At 41.3% G+C, this 19,974-nt stretch overlaps 1 protein-coding gene and 1 long non-coding RNA gene across 4 annotated transcripts in view; one reads left to right on the top strand and one right to left on the bottom strand.

Annotated features, from left to right (window-relative positions):
- The window catches only part of negr1 (neuronal growth regulator 1), a 218,204-nt gene that overhangs the window by 88,396 nt on the left and 109,834 nt on the right, over positions 1-19,974 (bottom strand). The window lies entirely within an intron of this gene.
- Positions 4,186-10,636, top strand: LOC124478641. Of its 2 annotated transcripts, XR_006957256.1 has the most exons (8): positions 4,186-4,318; positions 7,159-7,347; positions 7,444-7,557; positions 7,668-7,751; positions 7,863-8,049; positions 8,170-8,323; positions 10,149-10,243; positions 10,415-10,636. It is a non-coding gene; the product is annotated as an uncharacterized LOC124478641 (long non-coding RNA). The 2 variants fall into 2 exon arrangements; XR_006957255.1 differs by having other exon boundaries at positions 7,863-8,323.

Below are 19,974 nucleotides of genomic sequence, written 5' to 3'. Positions count from 1 at the left end.
TGTCCCTCGGGGGCTCATGTGGGGGGTGCTCCGAGAGTACGGGGTACCGGATTCCCTGATCGGGCCGGTACCAGAGTTTGGTCCGCATTGCCGGTAGTAAGTCGAACTTGTTCCCGGTGGTGGTTGGACTCCGCCAGGGCTGCCTTTTGTCACAGATTCTGTTCATTACTTATATGGACAGAATTTGAGGCACAGCCAGGGCGTTGAGGGGGTTCAGTTTGGTGACCTCAGGATCGGGTCGCTGCTTTTTGCAGGTGATGTGGTCCTGTTGGCTTCATCGGGCCATGACCTTCAGCTCTCACTGGAGCGGTTCGCAACCGGAAAAGGGTGGCGTGCCATATCCGGGTCGGGCAGGAAATCTTGTCCCAAGCAGAGGAGTTAAAGTATCTCGGGGTCTTGTTCACGAGCGAGGGAAGAATGGAGCGCGAGATCGACAGGCGGATCGGTGCGGCGTCCGCAGTAATGCGGGCTCTGCATCAGTCCGTCGTGGTGAAAAATTAGCTGAGTCGAAAGACGAAGCTCTCTATTTACCAGTCTATCTACGTTCCTACCCTCACCTATGGTCACGAACTATGGGTAGTGACCAAAAGAACGAGATCGCGAATACAAGCGGCTGAAATGAGCTTTCTCCGCAGGTTGTCCGGGCTCTCCCTTAGAGATAGGGTGAGAAGCTCGGTCACCCGGGAGGGGCTCAGAGTAGAACCGCTGCTCCTCCGCATCGAGAGGAGCCAGCTGAGGTGGCTCGGGCATCTGATCAGGATGCCTCCTGGACGCCTCCCTGGTGAGGTGTTCTGGGCACGTCCCACTGGGAAGAGACCCCGGGGAATACCCAGGACACGCTGGAGGGACTATGTTTCTCGGCTGGCCTGGGAACGCATCTGGGTCCCCCAGGAAGAGCTGGTGGAAGTGGCCGGGGAGAGGGACGTCTGGGCCTCCTTGCTTAGGTCGCTGCCCCCAGATAAGCGGCAGACAACGACGACGACCGTGCAACGGAACGTAAATAAAAATACAAGCAACTCAACCGCTACCAAGACAAAACTTTTGACGCCAAGTTGTCTATGTAGTCCAAATATTCAGGGATCCTTAGGGGTGGGAAAATAAATAAAAGTAATAAGAAAAATATGTGAGAGAACAAAGGTTGTGTTCGCCGAAAGTGTGAGCACACCCAACTCCCCACCTCCTTCAGAGACACTGAAAAGGCTCAAGACGCTCTTGTTCCGGTACTTAGGAATGAGTGGCTGGACCTGATGTTAGTTTCCATCCAGGATCACAAGGACTCTTATTGAGAGACTTTGTTGGTTAGTTGTAACTGACTTAAAATGATTGTACTCGCTGTAAAAAATATTATTGTTGCTTGCTTTTTCCACAGGTACACTCTTGCATTTCTGAGGTTCATGTTGTTTAATTGTAACTTGTCTAACTACATGCTCTTATGGTTCTTCCCTTTGGGACTTACAAAATGTATGCTTCCTGTTTTGGCTACCCGCAATGTTTGGGGCTATCTCGTTGTTATGATCAGTGACCTATGCACTTTTGTAAAGATCTCTCTTGGAAGTCACTTTGGATAAAAGCGTCTGCTAAATGCATTAATGTAAATGCAACTCTCCCTCCAACGTCAACAGCTGCAAAGTTCCATAGTCTTCGGGTCTTTACCAAATGATGGACTGGAAAAGGGGAAGTGAACGTATGGACCCAAAAGACTGGGGATGGCATGTTTTTGATGGGAGATTTATGCCAATAATGACCATCGGGTCATTGGCAGTAGGATGATTGGATGAAGATTGGGCGGATGTATTTGTCATACATATGAATGGTGTTTCTGCCTATGCAAATTAGGACATATTCAATAAGTGTGGCGCCTATTTGAGTGTATTTTGGGCATATTCGATTAGTGTATAGCTCATTTGCATGTTACAAATCATTTTCAAAGAAACCCGTTATACAAATGTTTACTTTTCATGGGTATTTTTATTGTGTAAAGTTTCATTTTGATAGGAGTAAAGGAATAAAATAGCCCCATTGGGGTGTGATATTGCCTGGCCTTATTGGCACACATCTCGGATTGATGAGAATTAAACATATTTCCACAACTAGGATTTCTTAGGACTTTTAGTATGTTGTTTTGGACACCTCATAAAAATGATCTATGCTGAAAAATATTATTTTACAATTAGTCTGTCGTAAAACGCTACTTTGCCTGGACTATAGAGAGGGTACAATTTCTGGGGAAATTGTAGGGTGTGCTTGCTTGCGTCGGTTGCAGATGGGTCCGTTTATTATGAAACAAGCCGAACCCCCTTTGAAACTATTCTAATAACGTTGTCACCAGCAGTATTTTTCAGATGGAATCAAGATTCAAACTGCATCATCTGCTAACTGAAAATGTGCCCCCAAACACGTAAATAAGCTTGATATTTAAGGGAAAATTGATAATTCAAAAGAAGTTTGCTGGAAGCGATCATTGTCAGTAAAAAAAAGCCAAAAGCGACCAATTTGGTCTCAGTCTATAGTCCTGCGTGGAGAAGCTGAATTGTGCTACGAGCAAGCTACCCAGCAGGCACCTTGATATCAAATATTAGTCAAGACTTGATCGAGATAATATATAACATTAGGGGTGGGCGATATGGCCAAAATCTTCTATCACGGTATGAGTAATTTTATATCACGGTTACGGTATATATCACGGTATAGTAATTGTTCTGTAAATTCAATTAAGAAATGGTGCAAAATAACCATACAGTACATCATCACACTATTATTTATTTATTACAAACAAAAACAACTGCCTCACATGAGACAACACTTGAGTTAAAAACAAAAGACAAAAAAAAAGGTTACGAGTACGAGTGTTCCGATTGGCTGATGCGCAGTCATGCCATCCGCGTGGTGACCCATGCCCTCCGACGAAAATTTCAAAATGAGCGAAAGTGATCAGTCTGACTTTTACTATCCATATAACTTCGTTTCGGCGTACCTCGGTCGATCCGTTTCAGTTTGATATTTCCTGGCATGACCTCACTCTCAGTAAGTAGTTGACACTAGCCTTCACTAGTCATCCTAGATCAAGAATGCTAGCAACGCCACCAGTGTAATTTTACAACAAGAATTTTACTGCGCAAAACATAAAACTTGAACAACAAATCGAATTGGTTACCTGCAGAATGGGACATCAAATATATAAGTAATTAGCATCGGCATGAATGTGGTCCGCTTAGACAAAATACACTCCACATCGAAAATTCCGTCAGACCAACGCAAATGTGCTTCAGGTCAAACGAAAATAGCAAATCAAATAGAAGTTAAACTACAATTCTAAATATTGCAAGAATGCGAATTATATGATGGCTTATATAAAATACAACAACCAGACATTTAATTGACACGTGTAATACAAAAATATAGTATAAAGTATACCGCGGTTGAAACGGTATAGCCAAATCTCTCCCGGTAGACACATTTCTACCGTCACACGGTATATACCGTCATACCGCCCATCCCTATATAACATCATTTATAATTCAGTTGTATGGCAATTTATTCCAGTGGAAGGTGGGTGAAAATAAGAAACTAATCCCACACAGAAATTGGTTTAATGTATATGTAGGCCAAGATGTTTGACGTCCGATTGACATAAATTCAACTTGTTATTTTAGACATAGAAATTGATGTTATACAGACATCACATTGACATCAATGACTAGTATGTTTACTTCGGATTAATAATATATTATAATTCTATTTTTACATTTTTTATCTTCAGCTTTGATTACGTTTAAATAGCATTTTTTCCTAACTGAGGCCTCAAAACGCTAACTGAGGCCTTCAAAACGTGTGCTTTTGGCACACCTCCTTTTGAACCGCATACATTAATTCACGCCCAGTGATGCGCTTTTAGCTAATATTGTGCTTTTAGCTCATTGTGGGTATCTGGCAGTTTTCAGAATTAAATCAGTGATTGTATGTACCACAATTGTTCCCGAATGTGAAGTTCCAGCTGGAAACAGTTTATTAGTGTTAAGTTTCAAAGTGACAAACATTGACATTTGATGTCTGAAGTGAAAAACTAAAACTTTGATTTGTTTTACTACTACTGATTTCCTTTTTGCAGTTGAACAGATACAATGCCCATTTAATGAGGATTTCTCTGCTGTTTAAAACCACACCTGTAGATGGCGCTGTGTTAGTAGCCTCTGGTTATGACAAGGTCAAGTGTAAGCCAAGAGAATCCCCACACCCAAAGGAACGACCCAACGGAAAATATTTTCACATCATCGTGAACTCGATTTTGTCCAGCTCAAGCTCATCAACTTTTAATCAGGTGGGTAAATGTGTTGACATCTCATGAAATGTACAACATCAGTTAAACTTGGAAGAACACGTGTTTGCGCAATTACTAATCTCCCACCAGTGAAAGCTAATGTAGCCTGAATAATGCTAGGCCAGTTGAAGCTGTGTAAAAGGAGTAGCGTCACATACGTCCGTTTGCCACAGTAACGTCAATGTAATTCGGACATAATGCAATTGCATATTTTCCCATAGATAAAAACTACTCTATAAACGCTTTAGTAGGTTAGCCAGTAACATTAGCATGGAAGTATAGGACATTTCAGCCTGACGTCACAACAACAAATATCTTACTTCCGGGTGGATAACGTCAATCTTGGCTGGCGATAGTAAACCTTAAAAAACCATTGAAGCCAACAGGATTTTCCATGTCATTAAACCACAAACACGTTTTATGATTATAACACGTTTCATGATTACGATCTTGTGAACTGAAAAATGAGACGTTCCCGATGTTGTTGCTGTTGATATTGTAAACGAATAACGATAATATTGTTTCTGATTGTTTCATATAGTAGGTATACGTCTGTATATAGCATATATATATTGTTTTCATATAGTTCCAGTTCAAGTCTTTTATTGTCCGATGCACATTCTTAAGACAACGCAAGCACCTGGCATTTACATAGGCCTAACATAAGTACACAGAACATAAATGACATCTATGCTAAGCTTTAATAAGTAAACCTTCTAAATACACAGATATCTATAAATAATACAATACAAATTACTGTAAATCATGTGTTTACTGTAATTACTGTGTGTACTGTACTTACTGTAAATACTGTGTTTACTGTGTGTACTGTACAAATTACTGTAAATAATGAAATATTTGTATTTTGTTTTCATGGCCATATTATAATAGTGTTAGGCCTAGCTACATTTTAGCTGCTTTCTCCTCTTGAGGAATGAAAGCATGACCAGTGTGGCACCACATTCTGCCATTTCTTCAACAATCAAAAAACCCCTGTCTGCCATAACCTGATCTCCTGAATTGATGTTAGTGTACAAGTCAGACTATGCACTGATCTCCTTGTCTGATATTCTTCCTCCCCACATTTTGGAAACACATGATATCGAGCCATGGGGCTTGATACCTATTAGCATTGAGTGTGTTATGATGTATGACCTGAGGTCTAGGCCCTAGGCCTGAAATTGAATGGCCTGTAAATGAAAAACTCCAGCCAGATCACGCCACTGTGTGTGGTTTGTTTATTTACATCAACTGGACTAGTACTCACAAGCTAGCAAGCTTGCACGATTTGCTACCCAACGTTATGCTACCCAACAGCAACCCAACAAAAACGTTTTATAAATGATCTGTGAGGAAATGTCTTCCTTCCGGAAGGAATCCGGGCATAAGTGGTTGGTTGCCAGCCTTTCCATTGGTACCGTTAGATGCAGCGAGACCGCCCGGTAAACGTAGACTAGGCTACTATAGCTGGATCTGTGCTAACGTTATCCACAGGTTCCGTTGGGTCGATTTCGATTTAACCGTGGCAAAACGGAAAAAGGCTTATCCTTTAAATGCCTGTGTACATTTGACATTACAACCCCAAACACAACAAGATTTCGGCATGACGTTAATCTTTTCGATCTAATCTTTTAAATGAACTACAATGAACTACTATGCTATGCTACCATACTAACTGCTGTTGACAAGATGACAGTTATCCACCCGGAAGTGTCTTGGCAACCTTTGTTTACAAACATTCTGATTAGGTCTATTGCTACGAGTATAATGCTAGGTCACTTAGCCTGGCAGCTAAGCTTGCTAGCTAGCCTACCGTTTTGGAAAAATAACTTGCACTGTGGGGACTTTTGGAAATATTTGAAACTCAGTCAAGAATGGGTTAAGCATTGATTTTAAATGTCAAAGGGGTAAATGTTTATTTTACGTTTGTTTGAACTAATAACTTATAAATAGGCAGCTCCCATGATTTTACTGTATGTAAACAGAAGCGCGCAAAATGCATTGTAGCACTGAAAATAATTTAAAATGGCGGAGAGATTCTAATGAACATGGAATCTCTCCGCCATATTCGATTATTTTCAGTTTCAAGCAATGCTGTCTTAACGGGCCAGTCGCTATGTATCAGCTCGATCCTGTATTCAAAATTATAGCACTTACATATCGTATAACGTTTAACACAGACTGTTATACGTTTTTCATGAAGTAAATAAACATAATGTTTAATAAAATTACGAATTTATGAAAATATGAATTAAAATAATAAATTAAAAATATATATATTTTTTTTCAGTTGCCTGAATCTCTGCATACGTTGTTCTGGGAGCACTAAATGGAACAGCTTTATTTTCGTCCCCACAGAGCAAGAGAGAGAGAGAGCATATGAGAAGTTTGTTTTGGAAAGGGGACAAAAATCAAAGTTGCTCTTTTGAAAAACTGTAAAAGAGGAGGGCCACATGTAAAAACGAATACCAAACTTTTTATGTCGCCTTTTTACTTCAATGTTGGTCCAAACTTCTCATATGCTCTTTCTCTCTTGCTCTGTGGGGACGAAAATCAAGCTGTTCCATTTAGTGCTCCCCCTAGAGGCCTGGAGAACTTCCGTTGTGAAAACTGGATGCAGTGTTTATGGTTTGCGTGCTTTCGTTTTAGCAACGCATTTATGTACTGCAGCGTTTTTGGTTTGTGTGCTTTCGTTTTTGCAACGCGTTTATGTATTTGCAGCGTGTTTATGTATTTGCTTGTGTTGTGTGTATTTACAGCGTGTTTGCTGAATGCTGCGCATGACTTGTCAAATTAATGAAGATGTTTTCTTAATTTGCATGTGTTTTCTTAATTTGCAGCGCATTTGCACATGTCGGCCACCGTAGGCAGTTTGGACAGAGCCAAAGGGAGAAGAGGAGGGAGTCATCCCGGATGTTTGGGTGAAGGATAACATGGTTTACTGGCCAACAGGAGAACAGCTGAAGGAATGCAACAACCAGGAAGCAGCTGGCAAAAGTTTCCACTGCTGAAAATCTAAATCAACTCAAGTAGGTTTACATAAAGATTTTTAAAGTTAAATCTGGGATTTTCTACTACTCAAATCAAGTTAGTTATTATAAGCCTGCTTGTTCCATTTACTTCAGAGAAGCGAGAAGAGTGTGAAGCATTCGACCAAACAACAACTGCACAGCTAAGTGAGGAAGAATGCATTCCTGTTAGGAGGGTGAAGAAGAAAAGATAACCAGGGTTTATCTTAGGTATACAATAACTGCACATTGTGGCAGGCCCATAGTTTCTGGTGCTGGATAATAGTATATGTTGTGACACTATGCATTGTGGTAATACTGTTGTTTCTCCTCTTACACAGATGAGGATGAAAGCAGCTCAGATGGTGCTGGAACCAGATGTGGCAATGTGCAGAAACGATGTGTGGAACCACAGTCACAACACAGTAAGCAACCTGTTAAGCATCAAAACTTTCATGTATATTTTCTATCTGAAAGTGCTTAATGCAGCAAATCCATCATCTAATTGCTCCATTTTGTTGTTGCTCATTTGTCAGGTCCATCCTTGACAAAACCACCAAGGGTTCAACAAAAGAGACACAGATCTAAGTCCCAGTCTCCTACACATCCTTCAAACTACACCCAAAAGATCACACACTCAGCACAAGAGCTCCCGCTCTCCAGCCAGAAGTCCCGCCCTCCGCACCACAGCTCTACACACCATCACTCCCAGTCTACTCATCGGTGGTCCCACACTCCACATGAGGGAACCAATCCCATCAGATAATGGAAGTTAGTATACCTCCTAACTCCTTTTGCAAATGGAACTAATGTTTATTTTCATTCCGATTTGCCCTTCAAAAGTTCCAAAGAAGGGTCCTCTATCTACTGGCCGATGTTCGTGAAAAGCTGTCCCAGGTGGGCCAAAGCTGTTTGCTTCAAGATTCTCAGTTCCACCTGGCATACCTGCAAATTCTGAATGGCTGAAAAAGGTGACCCCCCCAGGAAAATACGTCAGGTAACATAGTCAAAACATTTATTTACACCACTGAACATGAACTCCTCAAAAAAAGTTTGGAAACATTATTTTGGTCGATTATTTCTCCCCTTCAATAATTGGTATTGTATTTTATATCGTTGGAAAGCCTGATTAGTCACCTTTACAATGAGGTACAACTTGTAAGGATTGTGCATTCGTGGAAGGAGCCACACAGCAAACCGTGTGGGTAGCGACCCAAAGAAATGTGCCAATCCCCTTCACATGGGTCTTGACCTCGATCTTTAGCCAGGCCCAGCTCCATTTGCACCTCAGCCCTGAGTCAAGCTGTGCTAAATACATTGAATCCTTCTCTTTAAGCTCGCTCATTCTGGAAAACAATGATCAATATTTTACGTGCTGGACCAGGGGCCCGTTCCCCGTACGTAGCTTATTACATCCAAGATCAAATGACACATCCAAGATGATATCATCTTACTAATCATGATGTGGCTAATTCGGTTCTTTGAACACCCATGTTGTTTATAATTAGTATAGCTGGATTGAGTTATGCGTTGGTCTAAAAGGGGGTATGTATCGATAGTAGAAACCTTGATCAGCAATGCTGCTATTGGCTGCTCACAAAAGTCTATGGCTGCTCACCGTGGCCAAAATGAGCGCCTTGTTTTTTCCGCAACAGAGCCAACAGCGCAACAGCTTGCTCGAAGGTTACTCCGAATTTGAAGATTTAATCAGAACGCCAGGGAACACCTCAAAGTCTGCAAAATCCAAGAAAGAAGGCTGGCAAAAAGTACCAGACCAAATTAAATGTAGAGTAGTGACCACACATTTTATCGCTTACTACAATTAGCTAGGCCTATGTTGTTGTTTTTTTTCATTCTTTGATATTTTAACTTATCATCTTTAAATCATATGATGTGGTTTCAACAAGTGTATTATGTAAATGACACCCTTACAAAAAAACGATAGGCTATCCTCTCAAAGTATAGGCTAGCATATCGCGCTGTGATTAAGGAGCAAGGCTATCACGCAAGCAATTCATTTTTCATGTTAAATTCTGCTTATTATTCTTGCACCTTCTCCAACAGGTTCCTGTAGTAAAAACGGACATGTCTGTTACAGACTTCTTGTATCACCTTTGCTTGTAAAGCCTCAATCTAATCGTGTTTACATAAAATAAACCTGCTCCCGAGCAGGTTTAAGCTTGCAGACCTGTTGCTATGACAGCAAGTCCAGGATGAGCTTCTCAGTCACTTTGGTGCCTTTCTCATATCAGAATTTAAATCTCAAAACTTCACATCTAGCCACATCATAAAAGCTCTGTTGAATAGTCACATTTAGGTATTAAGTCATTGCCTGAGTCATTTTATGAAGTATTGAATAAGTTGTCATATGCAGTTTGTCTTTAATAATTTTTCATTTCTATTACACGTTTTTAGAATGAATTGCTGTTTTGTAAATCAGTAGTCTTCTTGTATGACAATTAATTACAGGATCTGCTGACAAACTGCAGTACAAACTGAACCGTAAAATCAACTGTTCATTCTAATGGCACTGACATGTTGATTGGCACAAGTACTTGCTTTTGAGACATACACTAAGTATTTTACAAAGCATTCTAGAGGTAATCAACTGTGTGGGGCAGTTTGTACAGATTGGATTGAGCAATACACTTACTGTTGTGCAAACGTTAATGATAATTTGGGAAATGCACCAAAGTGACTGAGAAACTAAGACAGTCCTCTGCTTGAAGGCTCAGCCACTCTGGTCACTTATTTGTATTGTTCATTCAGCCAAACAAATATTGGTTTCTGATCTCACTTGAATGTGGTTTTTCCTTTTACAGAGTTCTTACAAACAAGTTGATGGCTATAATGAACATGGATGGCACAGGGCTAAAGAAAGCCTTTGGCAAAACACGGCTCAGCCAAGTTATAACAGGTAATTGTGTAATACTTCATCACTTCTAGTATGATTTTATCTAGATCCGTTCTGTCCAGTCCTCTGAAATGCTCAACTTGAGTGTATCAGACCAGTGATGGTTTCTGAAAATGTATTCTGTACTTTCCACTGTCCTAAAATTGTAATAGATGTTTCTCCATCGTCATTCAGGTGCTGTACAGCAGTCAAAACCAGCATTGTCAGAGGTGATATAAAAAATCATATGAAGAACTATCTCCGGTCTGCTCCCGACAGATATGGGGGTGTGGGACGCCAAAAGGGGCCAGACAGCAGTTGATCATTGTTCAAGATCAGAATAAGTATTTGACCAAATCCAGCCTACATTTGTACTTTTACATTTGAAGCTGATGAATAAAACTTTTCTTAAATTTGGTTACTTTTGAGTTATTTTTTGGTTGTCAAGAATAAGACATCAGTGTGTGGATGTCAGATGGACATCAAGTTTTTGACATCAGTTTGATTTGCATATTTGACCTATCGTTTGATGTCAACGTTTGATCTAAATTCAATGTATTTTTAACATCGGTGTTTGGATGTCAAATGGACATCAAGTTTTTGACATCAACTTGATTTGCATATTTGACCAGTTTTTTGACGCCAATGTTTGATGTAAATTTAATGTATTTTTAAACATCAATTGCCCACTGAGTTTGACAAAAGGCACTTTTTGCCACAAAAACGTTGTAACCTCCTAAACTGTGCAACGGAACGTAAATAAAAATACAAGCAACGCAATCGCAAACAACACAAAACTTTTGACACCGGCGTTGTCAATGAAGTGCAAATATTGAGGGATCCTTAGGGGTGTGAAATAGGAATAGGAATAGCCTCCCTAGCACCCTGCTAGGCTATTGGCTAGCTTAACATAATAATTTGCTATCCACCTAGTAGTGACCACTATTTACCCGACTTGTATCCTAGTTATCATGCCCGACCATAATGTATGTAGGCTATAACTTGGCTTGAAATGTATATTTATCACAATAGCTGTAAGTTACCTGTCTGACGGCAGCGATACGGATCTCAGCTGAACTGCTGCACTGCTGCTAGCAGGGGGGACGTCCGTTTCGGGGTGGCGGACTTCGTGGGCTGGGCTAGTTGATGGTCTAGTTAAAAAATAATCCAATTTTGGCAGCTTTGCCACCTTCTCATCTTGTTCTTTTTTCTCTGGCCTTTTCCTGCTTCCACTCTTATGCTTAAAAGGCATTGTCGCGGCCACAGCCGTGCCCCCCTATTGTTTTTGGTTTTGCCCTGCCCTAGTGTTTCCCTGTCATTGTTGTCACCTGTGTCTCGTTCAGTTCTCGTTAGTTTCATTGTGTTCACCTGTGTCTTGTTTGTTTCTGTGTATTTAGGTTCCTGTTTTTTGTCCAGTCTTTGTATTAGCATTGCCCTTTGTCCCTGCATGTACCCTGTCTGTTTCCCGTTTTCGAGTATTAAACCCTTTGTTTTTGACCATGCCTTCTGACTCTCCTGCGTTTGGGTCCTACCCCTCCACACGTCGTGACAGGCATTGCTACACGTTCAGTTGTGCTGTGTTTAATGAACTGCGTTGTCGTGACCTTCGAATTGGTGTAACTATAGTGTATTGTATTGTCACATGATCAAATAGAGACATGACATTGTACAACAACATACATATTACCCAGCAATCATCATTGCTAATCACAAAAATACCAAAGAAAATAAGAACTTATTCATTTCATTTAATAGTTTTTTGATAGTTTCTATAGTACATGTAGGATGAGCATATGATTTTGGTATAAATTGCTACTTTTCCCCAAAAAATAATAACAAGCATGACTGAGATAAGTTTGCCTTTTTAGGTGTATAAATGGCATTTGACATTACCGTTAGATCATTATCAGCGTGTATTTGAACATAAGAATATCCAGGGAGTGCAGCGCTGTACTGAGGGAGGGCCCGTCGTGCGACGGTACTTGGACGGGGGCCTGTCGAGTGACGCATTTGAGGCATCTTACAGCAAAGGGTCTACAAGCCATTGCGATACATCCACTGAAAACATTACCGCATGGTGCCGCTTCTCCCGTCCTCATTTAGCATTTAAAACTACAGACACAGAAACCGCGTTCTGAGGAAAGCTCATTGTGGGACTACTCGTAGTGGCTATAATTCTGCACCAAGGCTGAATTTCGGGAAAGAGACTTCAGATACAGTATTAGGGGACCACTAAGGCCTATATAAAAGCATCAAAAAACAGCATTTCATGTGCCTTTAAGCTTCAAGCCGTTCCACTAACGTTCCATTCCACTAACAGGCAACGCTAATTCAAGCTAGACCTCAATAAGCTTAGACTGTGCAGCCCAGATCAGTCGATCGTCCAAAAGGAGTTTGCCAAGTGTTGTCACAGCCTCACTTTGGGAAAGCATGCCCTACTGGGAACATTAGTGGAGACTGTTGGGCACAGCATCTAATTGTCTTCTTTGGAAAAGGCAACATTTGGGACACGTCATGTAGGGGCAGCATAAAGGGCACTTCATAACAGCACCCTTTTCCATTGTAAGTAAGAGCATGGGAACACTCTAATTTAACCCAGAGTCTGGGTTACTGCCTATTTAGACGCTGCGATAGGTGCCCTTGTGATACGTGCACGCGCAACAACTAGGCCTACATGGAGAATGGGTAAAAAAAATATATTATCGGAAATATTTTGACGGGCCAAATAAAATCGCTGGCGGGGCCCGCGGGCCGCCTGTTGCCGACCCCTGGTCTAGGCCTACCTACATAGACTGCAGTCTACTACCCTCCTTTCTACTATTATAGTCTACTCTCCTTCCTATTACTTTACAAAGAATGGTAGGCTGCTCTTATGTGTTCATTGCAATCCTTAAGAGTTGCTAAAGTGTTATTTTGTATATATATATATATATTATTAATGTTTTCTTTTTTTTAAGAATGACAATTAAATCTATCTAGATAAACTATAATGGGCCTGCTGAACCTATACTTCTTCCACAGATACTGGTCAGGGAATCATTACTTCTGTCTCTGAAGACCCTTGGGGCTGGTGGGATAAACGCTCTTTGTATAATACACCACAGGATTGTCAAAGAACGGATACGCCATAATTGATTGCAACTTGTCTTGACGCTCTGCTTAGTTTCTAAGGCCTTATTTTGTGTCAAATAGGCGGGCCTCCGGGCGGGCCTCCGGGCGGGCCTCCGGGCGGGCCTCCGGGCGGGCCTCCGGGCGGGCCTCCGGGCGGGCCTCCGGGCGGGCCTCCGGGCGGGCCTCCGGGCGGGCCTCCGGGCGGGCCTCCGGGCGGGCCTCATCCACCCCAGGGACCCTGCCACCGCAGAGCTTTTCAACCACCTCGGCGACCTCAGCCCCAGAGATAGAAGTTGCTTGCCTCGGGGGGAATGCCTCCGGGCGGGCCTCATCCACCCCAGGGGCCCTGCCACCGCAGAGCTTTTCAACCACCTCGGCGACCTCAGCCCCAGAGATAGAAGTTGCTTGCCTGCAGCCCCAGAGATAGAAGTTGTCCCTAAACTCTGCCTCCACGTCGGAAAGCGTGTTGGCGGAATTAAGGAGGTCTTCGAAGTAGGGATGGGCATAATTAATCGACGATCGATTATCGATCGTTAAGAATTTAGTCGATAACATTATTTGTTCATTGATAAAACTAATGCGTGTTCTGTTGCGTAGTGTGAGTCTTGAAGGATTGCAATGGATTTCGCTATGTGGCAGCAATTAAACATTTTACCAAATGAAGCCAATGTTTGGAAAAAAACGCCACAGGCCTACTCAATTACCGGCGAGTTTCCATGTAGCTATTTCAAAAGTAAATATGAAGAGGTCACGGCGAAGTGCAGCGTGAGACCATATTGACTAAAAAATTACTTTGTTCACTGCCAACACTGCAAAGCTGAGTATAAATACAACTCCTCCACGACTCAAATGATGTACCACTTGAAGAACGTACATCCGACCCTGGTTAGTGGCGGTGCATCCTGCTCTAGGTGCTAGCACGGAGGAGCTGCGATGCACAACGAGCAGAGAAAATTACCCAACGGATCTGTAAGTCCATCGAGATGGATATGCTACCCTTAAGTATTGTTGAGGGCGAAGGTTTTTATGAAGCTTTGTTAATTAGCCGGAAAAAAACGAGGGTCAGTTGAATTTGAACACAGCTTCTAGCTGTCGGCTCCGCTTCTAGGAGTTACAGAAATAGTTGCTTTTGTTGTAATACCTAGTAAGGGGTCCCATTATCGTCCACCTAGTTCTCGACGCTCGTTAGCAATGTTACCAAAATGTCGTTATAATACAAATTAAAAACGTTAGGCCTATGTCACAGCATTATACTTTAATATATAGATACACACCTATATTATAACATTCCGGTATTGAAATCCAATCCGGATATGCCTAGAAATGTTACTTTCCTGATTTTAGCAGTTAGCCAGGGGGTCCCATTATCGTCCACCCAACCACTTTCAATGGAGAATTGTCAGTTTGACGCTGCGGAAGGCAGATGCTACACATACGGTTTGAGAGCGTATTTACATACTCAAATCTCGAAGTAAGAAGCTGTAATTTGGTGTGCAGCAATATAAGATGTGTACATATCGATGAGTTACTTTCTTTCGTTGCTGCTGCATATCTTTAATAAATTAACGGAAGAAACGGTTGTGGACGATAATGGGCCCCCGAACGTTGGAGATTTAGAGTGGACGATAATAGGGCCCTTTACACTACAGATCTCAATGCGGAAACACGCTGTGTTTTTTCTATTTTCATTGCATTTTAATATAGCCTATAAATTGTGAATTTTAATATAAAAATGTTAATGATTAATCGAAAATCGATCGTTAATTCTCCCGACGATCGATTAAGACAATTTAGTCGAATGCCCATCCCTACTTCGAAGTATTCCTTCCACCGTCAAGGTCAGCAGCGCACCATCCCCACCGTATACATTGTTGACAGAGCACTGATTCCCCCTCCTGAGTCGCCGGATGGTGGTCCAGAACCTATTTGAAGCTGTTGGGAAGTCATTCTCCATGGCTTCGCCAAACTCCTCCCATGCCCGGGTTTTTGCCTCCACGACCGCCAAAGCCGCGTTCCGCTTGGCCTGCCGGTACACATCAGCTGCCTCTGGAGTCCTACCAGCCAATAAAGTTCGATAGGCCTCCTTCTTCAGCTTGACGGCATCCCTCACCTCCGGAGTCCACCACCGGGTTCGAGGGTTACCGCCGCGACATGCACCGACCGACTTTCGCCGCAGCTCCGGTCAGCCGCTTCAACAATGGAGGCCCGGAACAAGGCCCATTCGGACTCAATGTCCCCGGCCCCCCAAGACATGATCGAAGGAGGTGGGAGTTGAAGCTCTTTCTGACAGGGGATTCTGCCAGCAGACCCTTACATTAAGTTTGGGCCTGCCAGGCCTGACCGGCGTCCTCCCCCACCATCGAAGCCAACTCACCACCAGGTGGTGATCAGGTGACAGCTCCGCTCCTCTCCTCACCCGAGTGTCCAAGAAATGCGGCCCCAAGTCAGACGACACGACTACAAAGTCGATCATTGAACGTGTGCCTTGTGCACATATGGACACCCTTATGCTTGAACATGGTGTTCGTTATGGACAAGCTGTGTCTAGCACAGAAGTCCAACAACAAAACACTGCTCGGGTTCAGATTGGAAGGGCCGTTCCTCCCAATCACGCCCCTCCAGGTCTCACTGTCATCGCCCACATGAGCATTTAAGTCCCCCAGGAGGACGAGGGAATCTCCGGGAGGAGTGCTTTCCAGCACCCCCCCAGACACTCCAAAAAGGGTGGGTACTCTGAGCTGCCATTTGGTGCGTAAGCACAAACAACAGTGAGGACCCGTCCCCCCACCCGAAGGCGGAGGGAGGCAACCCTCTCGTCCACCGGGATGAGACCACCGGGATGGAACCTGTTTTCCTTGGGTGACCATACCAGGGGCATAAAGCCCCCGATAACATAGCTTCCAGGGTCACTAGGACACGCAAACCCCTCCACCGCAGTAAGGTGGTGACTCAGGGAGGGGCTTTGGGGCTTCATCCACAGGGTTGTCGAAGAACGGATATGCCACAGTTGATTGTAACTTTTCTAGACGCTCTGCTTGGTTTGGCCTTATTTTATGTCAATTAACCCAGTGGTTCTCAATCCTGGTCCTCGGGACCCCTGCCCTTCATGTTTTAGATGTTTCCCTCCTCAGACACACCCGATTCAAATTAATGGGTAGTTATCAAGCCCTTTTATTTGAATCAGGTGTGTTGGAGCAGGAAAATATCTAAAACATGCAGGGCAGGGGGTCCCGAGGACCAGGATTGAGAACCACTGAATTAACCAATGGCTTTTGAAAACAGTTAGTGACATTATTTTTTACTTGTTAATTTAAATTAATACATTCTTTGGAGATGAAGTAAACACGTAAATTCATTCATGTCTGCACTTATGTTCCCGATTAAAGTGCTTTGCACGCTGGAATTTACTCAACGGAACTGTCTTTTGAGATTCTGTTTCCGCCTGTTTGAAATTATTCGCAACACATCTTAATTTAGCTTGACTTTTAGCCCGACACAGAGCACGCTAGTTCAGAAGTATACGTTACCTTGGTTACATAGGTATGACTAGAATAAGCCACCTTAATGGAACGGAACTCTCGCTGAAGTGAGACTGTCAAAATAAGTCTGGCTTTTCCTTAATTATTTAATTACATAAGCAAGTAACTGACATGCCTGTGTTAAATTTGCTTTATGGAACAGTTCCTCAGTCACTTAAAAATGTAAACACTGTGTGCATTAACACACCGTGTGCATTTGATTCTATTTGTGGTGGTAGGCAGGGGCGGAGCCAGACTTAAACATTAAGGGCTTAGCCCAAACTTAGGTCCTAGTATCATTTTGATGTGAGCGTATATAGAGACTTCAGGAAGTAATGCAAGTGTGCAGAGAGCGCGCCGAGTGCACAAGCCATTTTCTTTGCATTAATGCGTGTACAAAATAGTTTTTTGAGCTTTATGTAATATAAACATTACTCATTGTTATATTTGCCAAATGTATTTAACAATGAACAGGGCTCGCAAGTGTCACGCATTCCATCCATTTCTCACGCGCTGACGTAACACCTTGTATTTCTCACGCATTTCAACCATTTCTCACGCTGAGAAATAAGGGATAACTTGTCCCGTTATACGTACACAATATATGGACGAGAAGCAGGTATACTGAGATAGTTTTTTCAAACTTTGAATTTATCATCAAAGGACAACCAAAACACAGTTCTGGCTATATTTACCATCAGTAAGCTTTGTGTTTAAACTTATGTGTTAACTTTTATTTCTAACTATGTTTTCGTCAGGGTAGGTTGTTTCCATGCATACTTGTTTGTTTACATCCAGGCTTGACTTCTAAGGAAATCAACAACATATTTATACATTTTGGCTGGAAAAACAAACACCACCATCTAAAAATAATAATAATTCTGCATCCAGAAAATAAGTTTAAATTATTACATTTTATCGATTTAAATAATACATTTAAAGTCAAATGGGTTAAAGAATGTCTTAAAACTCCATACTCTATTCTGTATTTCATTCCAAACAATATCTTTAAACAAGTGAGTGGTCTTCCATTCCTGCTTGTTTGTATTTTTAAAATGATTAAGTTGCCTATAAAGTAATCAACATTTTACCTATAGGTTCTTCTGGCTTGGAATCTATTATACGCACAACTTTTCACAATGGAACAATAGTGGCATTACGGTTGGGAAAAAGTATATATTTAAACAGAATAGGATTGATAAAGGTATTCTACATATGTACATTATCTATTTGATGACACAGTTTTTTTGTTTGGTTATGAGCGATTCCTTCTGGTTAAAGCCTTTCTTGTAACAAGTACAGAGATTAATTATGTAGTGAAAGATATCCCTACTGGTCTATCACTTTTATTGAAATGTCATCTTCAGTTTCAAGCAGTATTAAAAATAGAATCTTGTTTGATGATAAAAGGCATTGATATGAGTTCTAAATACAACAAAAAACATATCCGTTACACATTGTATGCAAGAGGGAAAAGATTTTCGGAGAAAAAAAGATATTGACTGAAAAAATCTTGGCTTCTACCTTGCAAATTCAGTTTTACAAATAAGATTAAAGAAGTACATACAAAAATGTTACGCAACATCCAACAATTTTACATTTCTCCAAGTTTTATGATTTTGAAAGTAATTGTAGCTTTTGCAATACTGATCTAGAATCTTTACCACATTTGTTTTACCATTGTATACATTTGTTTACTTTTTGGACCCAAATGAAAGATTATATTTGGTGCAAGACTAATTGTAATATCAAACTTGAATGTGATGACTCTTTTTGAGCATGAGGAACACGATATTGAATTTATTGTAAATGTGTTAATTTTATATGGTAAATTTCATATACTTAAATGTAAAGTTACAAGTGGTAACCCAAGTTTGAGGATTTTTCTTTTTTAATTTAAGGGATGTATAGAGACACTTAAACTCTTTTTTTGTATGAGTTACTTTTTAAGGAAGAGTAATCAGTCAAATTTTCTTTTTCTTTTCATAAAGTAAAACTAACTGAATTATTGATGAGTAGATGTCTGTCATTTGTATTCTTGCTAAAAAAAGCTTGTTTGTTTGCCATTCTTATTAGGATTCCTTTGTCACGCATTATACTTGCTTCTGTGAGACACGTTTGAAATTAGTATACTGTACGTAACTATGCGGTTGGGTTGTTATTTTTTACATGTCATTGTTGATGTAATTTTAATTAGTATTGTGAGTTCCAAATGTGTCCTTCATTTAAACACTGCAGCGTTTATTACACAATGATCATTTGTGGTGCAGCGTTTATTCAAGGCCATCGTTTAATTAGTAAGAGAGATTCAGTGAATTGTAGCTGCAGTGCGGCCATAGACAAACAAATAGACAAGGAGGTCGAACACGCCAAGTATAAATTGAAGCCACGCGTGTCTCTACTTTGCGTAGAAATCTGAAGTAGCATGCTAAAACATTCTTATAGTCTGCTTTAGCTTTCAAACAGAAAGCTGTGCAGAAAGCGCTCACCAGCAGCAACAGACCTGTAGCACGCGAACTTGAGGTTGATGAAAGGCACATTCAGGAGTGGTGGGTCAGCTAACTCGCTATATTGTATACAATATATATAACTATACCTATAGGCCTTAATCAGTATTATTAAGTGACTTTATTTGGTAAGAGTAAAGTGCCTTTGTTTTGAAGGCCTTTTGGGACGCTTGTGAGTGAAAGAGTCGACAATTAAGCTAACAGCCAGCAAAGCACAGACAATTTATTGCTCTGATAAAAGTTTAAGGTTGTTATAGCGGTTGTTAGCGATCTAAGGAAACCTCTATTCCCTGTCCCTGCACTGCTGTGTAAGCTACAGCATGCAGCCAACTAGGTATGTTGTTTTGTATCTGTATTTTACTTTGGTGAACATTATTTACATGCTGCACATGTCATTGTATGTTCATATTAAGCTAATGTGGTCTTTATTTTCTCGTTACAGTGTGAATTTCAGGTAAATTTGGAGAAGAAGCTTCAAATAAACCTGAAGCAAGAAAGCCACTTGTGTCTGCCAGTGCATCATGGGAATTATAGTAGGCTACACTTGTGATTTACTTGTGTAATAAATACTGTGTTTTAATTTAACCAGTCAAATAACCCTTTTCTGATCTTTTTTTGG

This window comes from Hypomesus transpacificus, chromosome 16 (assembly GCF_021917145.1).
Source record: "Hypomesus transpacificus isolate Combined female chromosome 16, fHypTra1, whole genome shotgun sequence".
Taxonomy (NCBI): domain Eukaryota; kingdom Metazoa; phylum Chordata; class Actinopteri; order Osmeriformes; family Osmeridae; genus Hypomesus; species Hypomesus transpacificus.
Note: the sequence above shows the minus strand (reverse complement) of the source record. Positions and strands in the feature narration are given on the sequence as shown.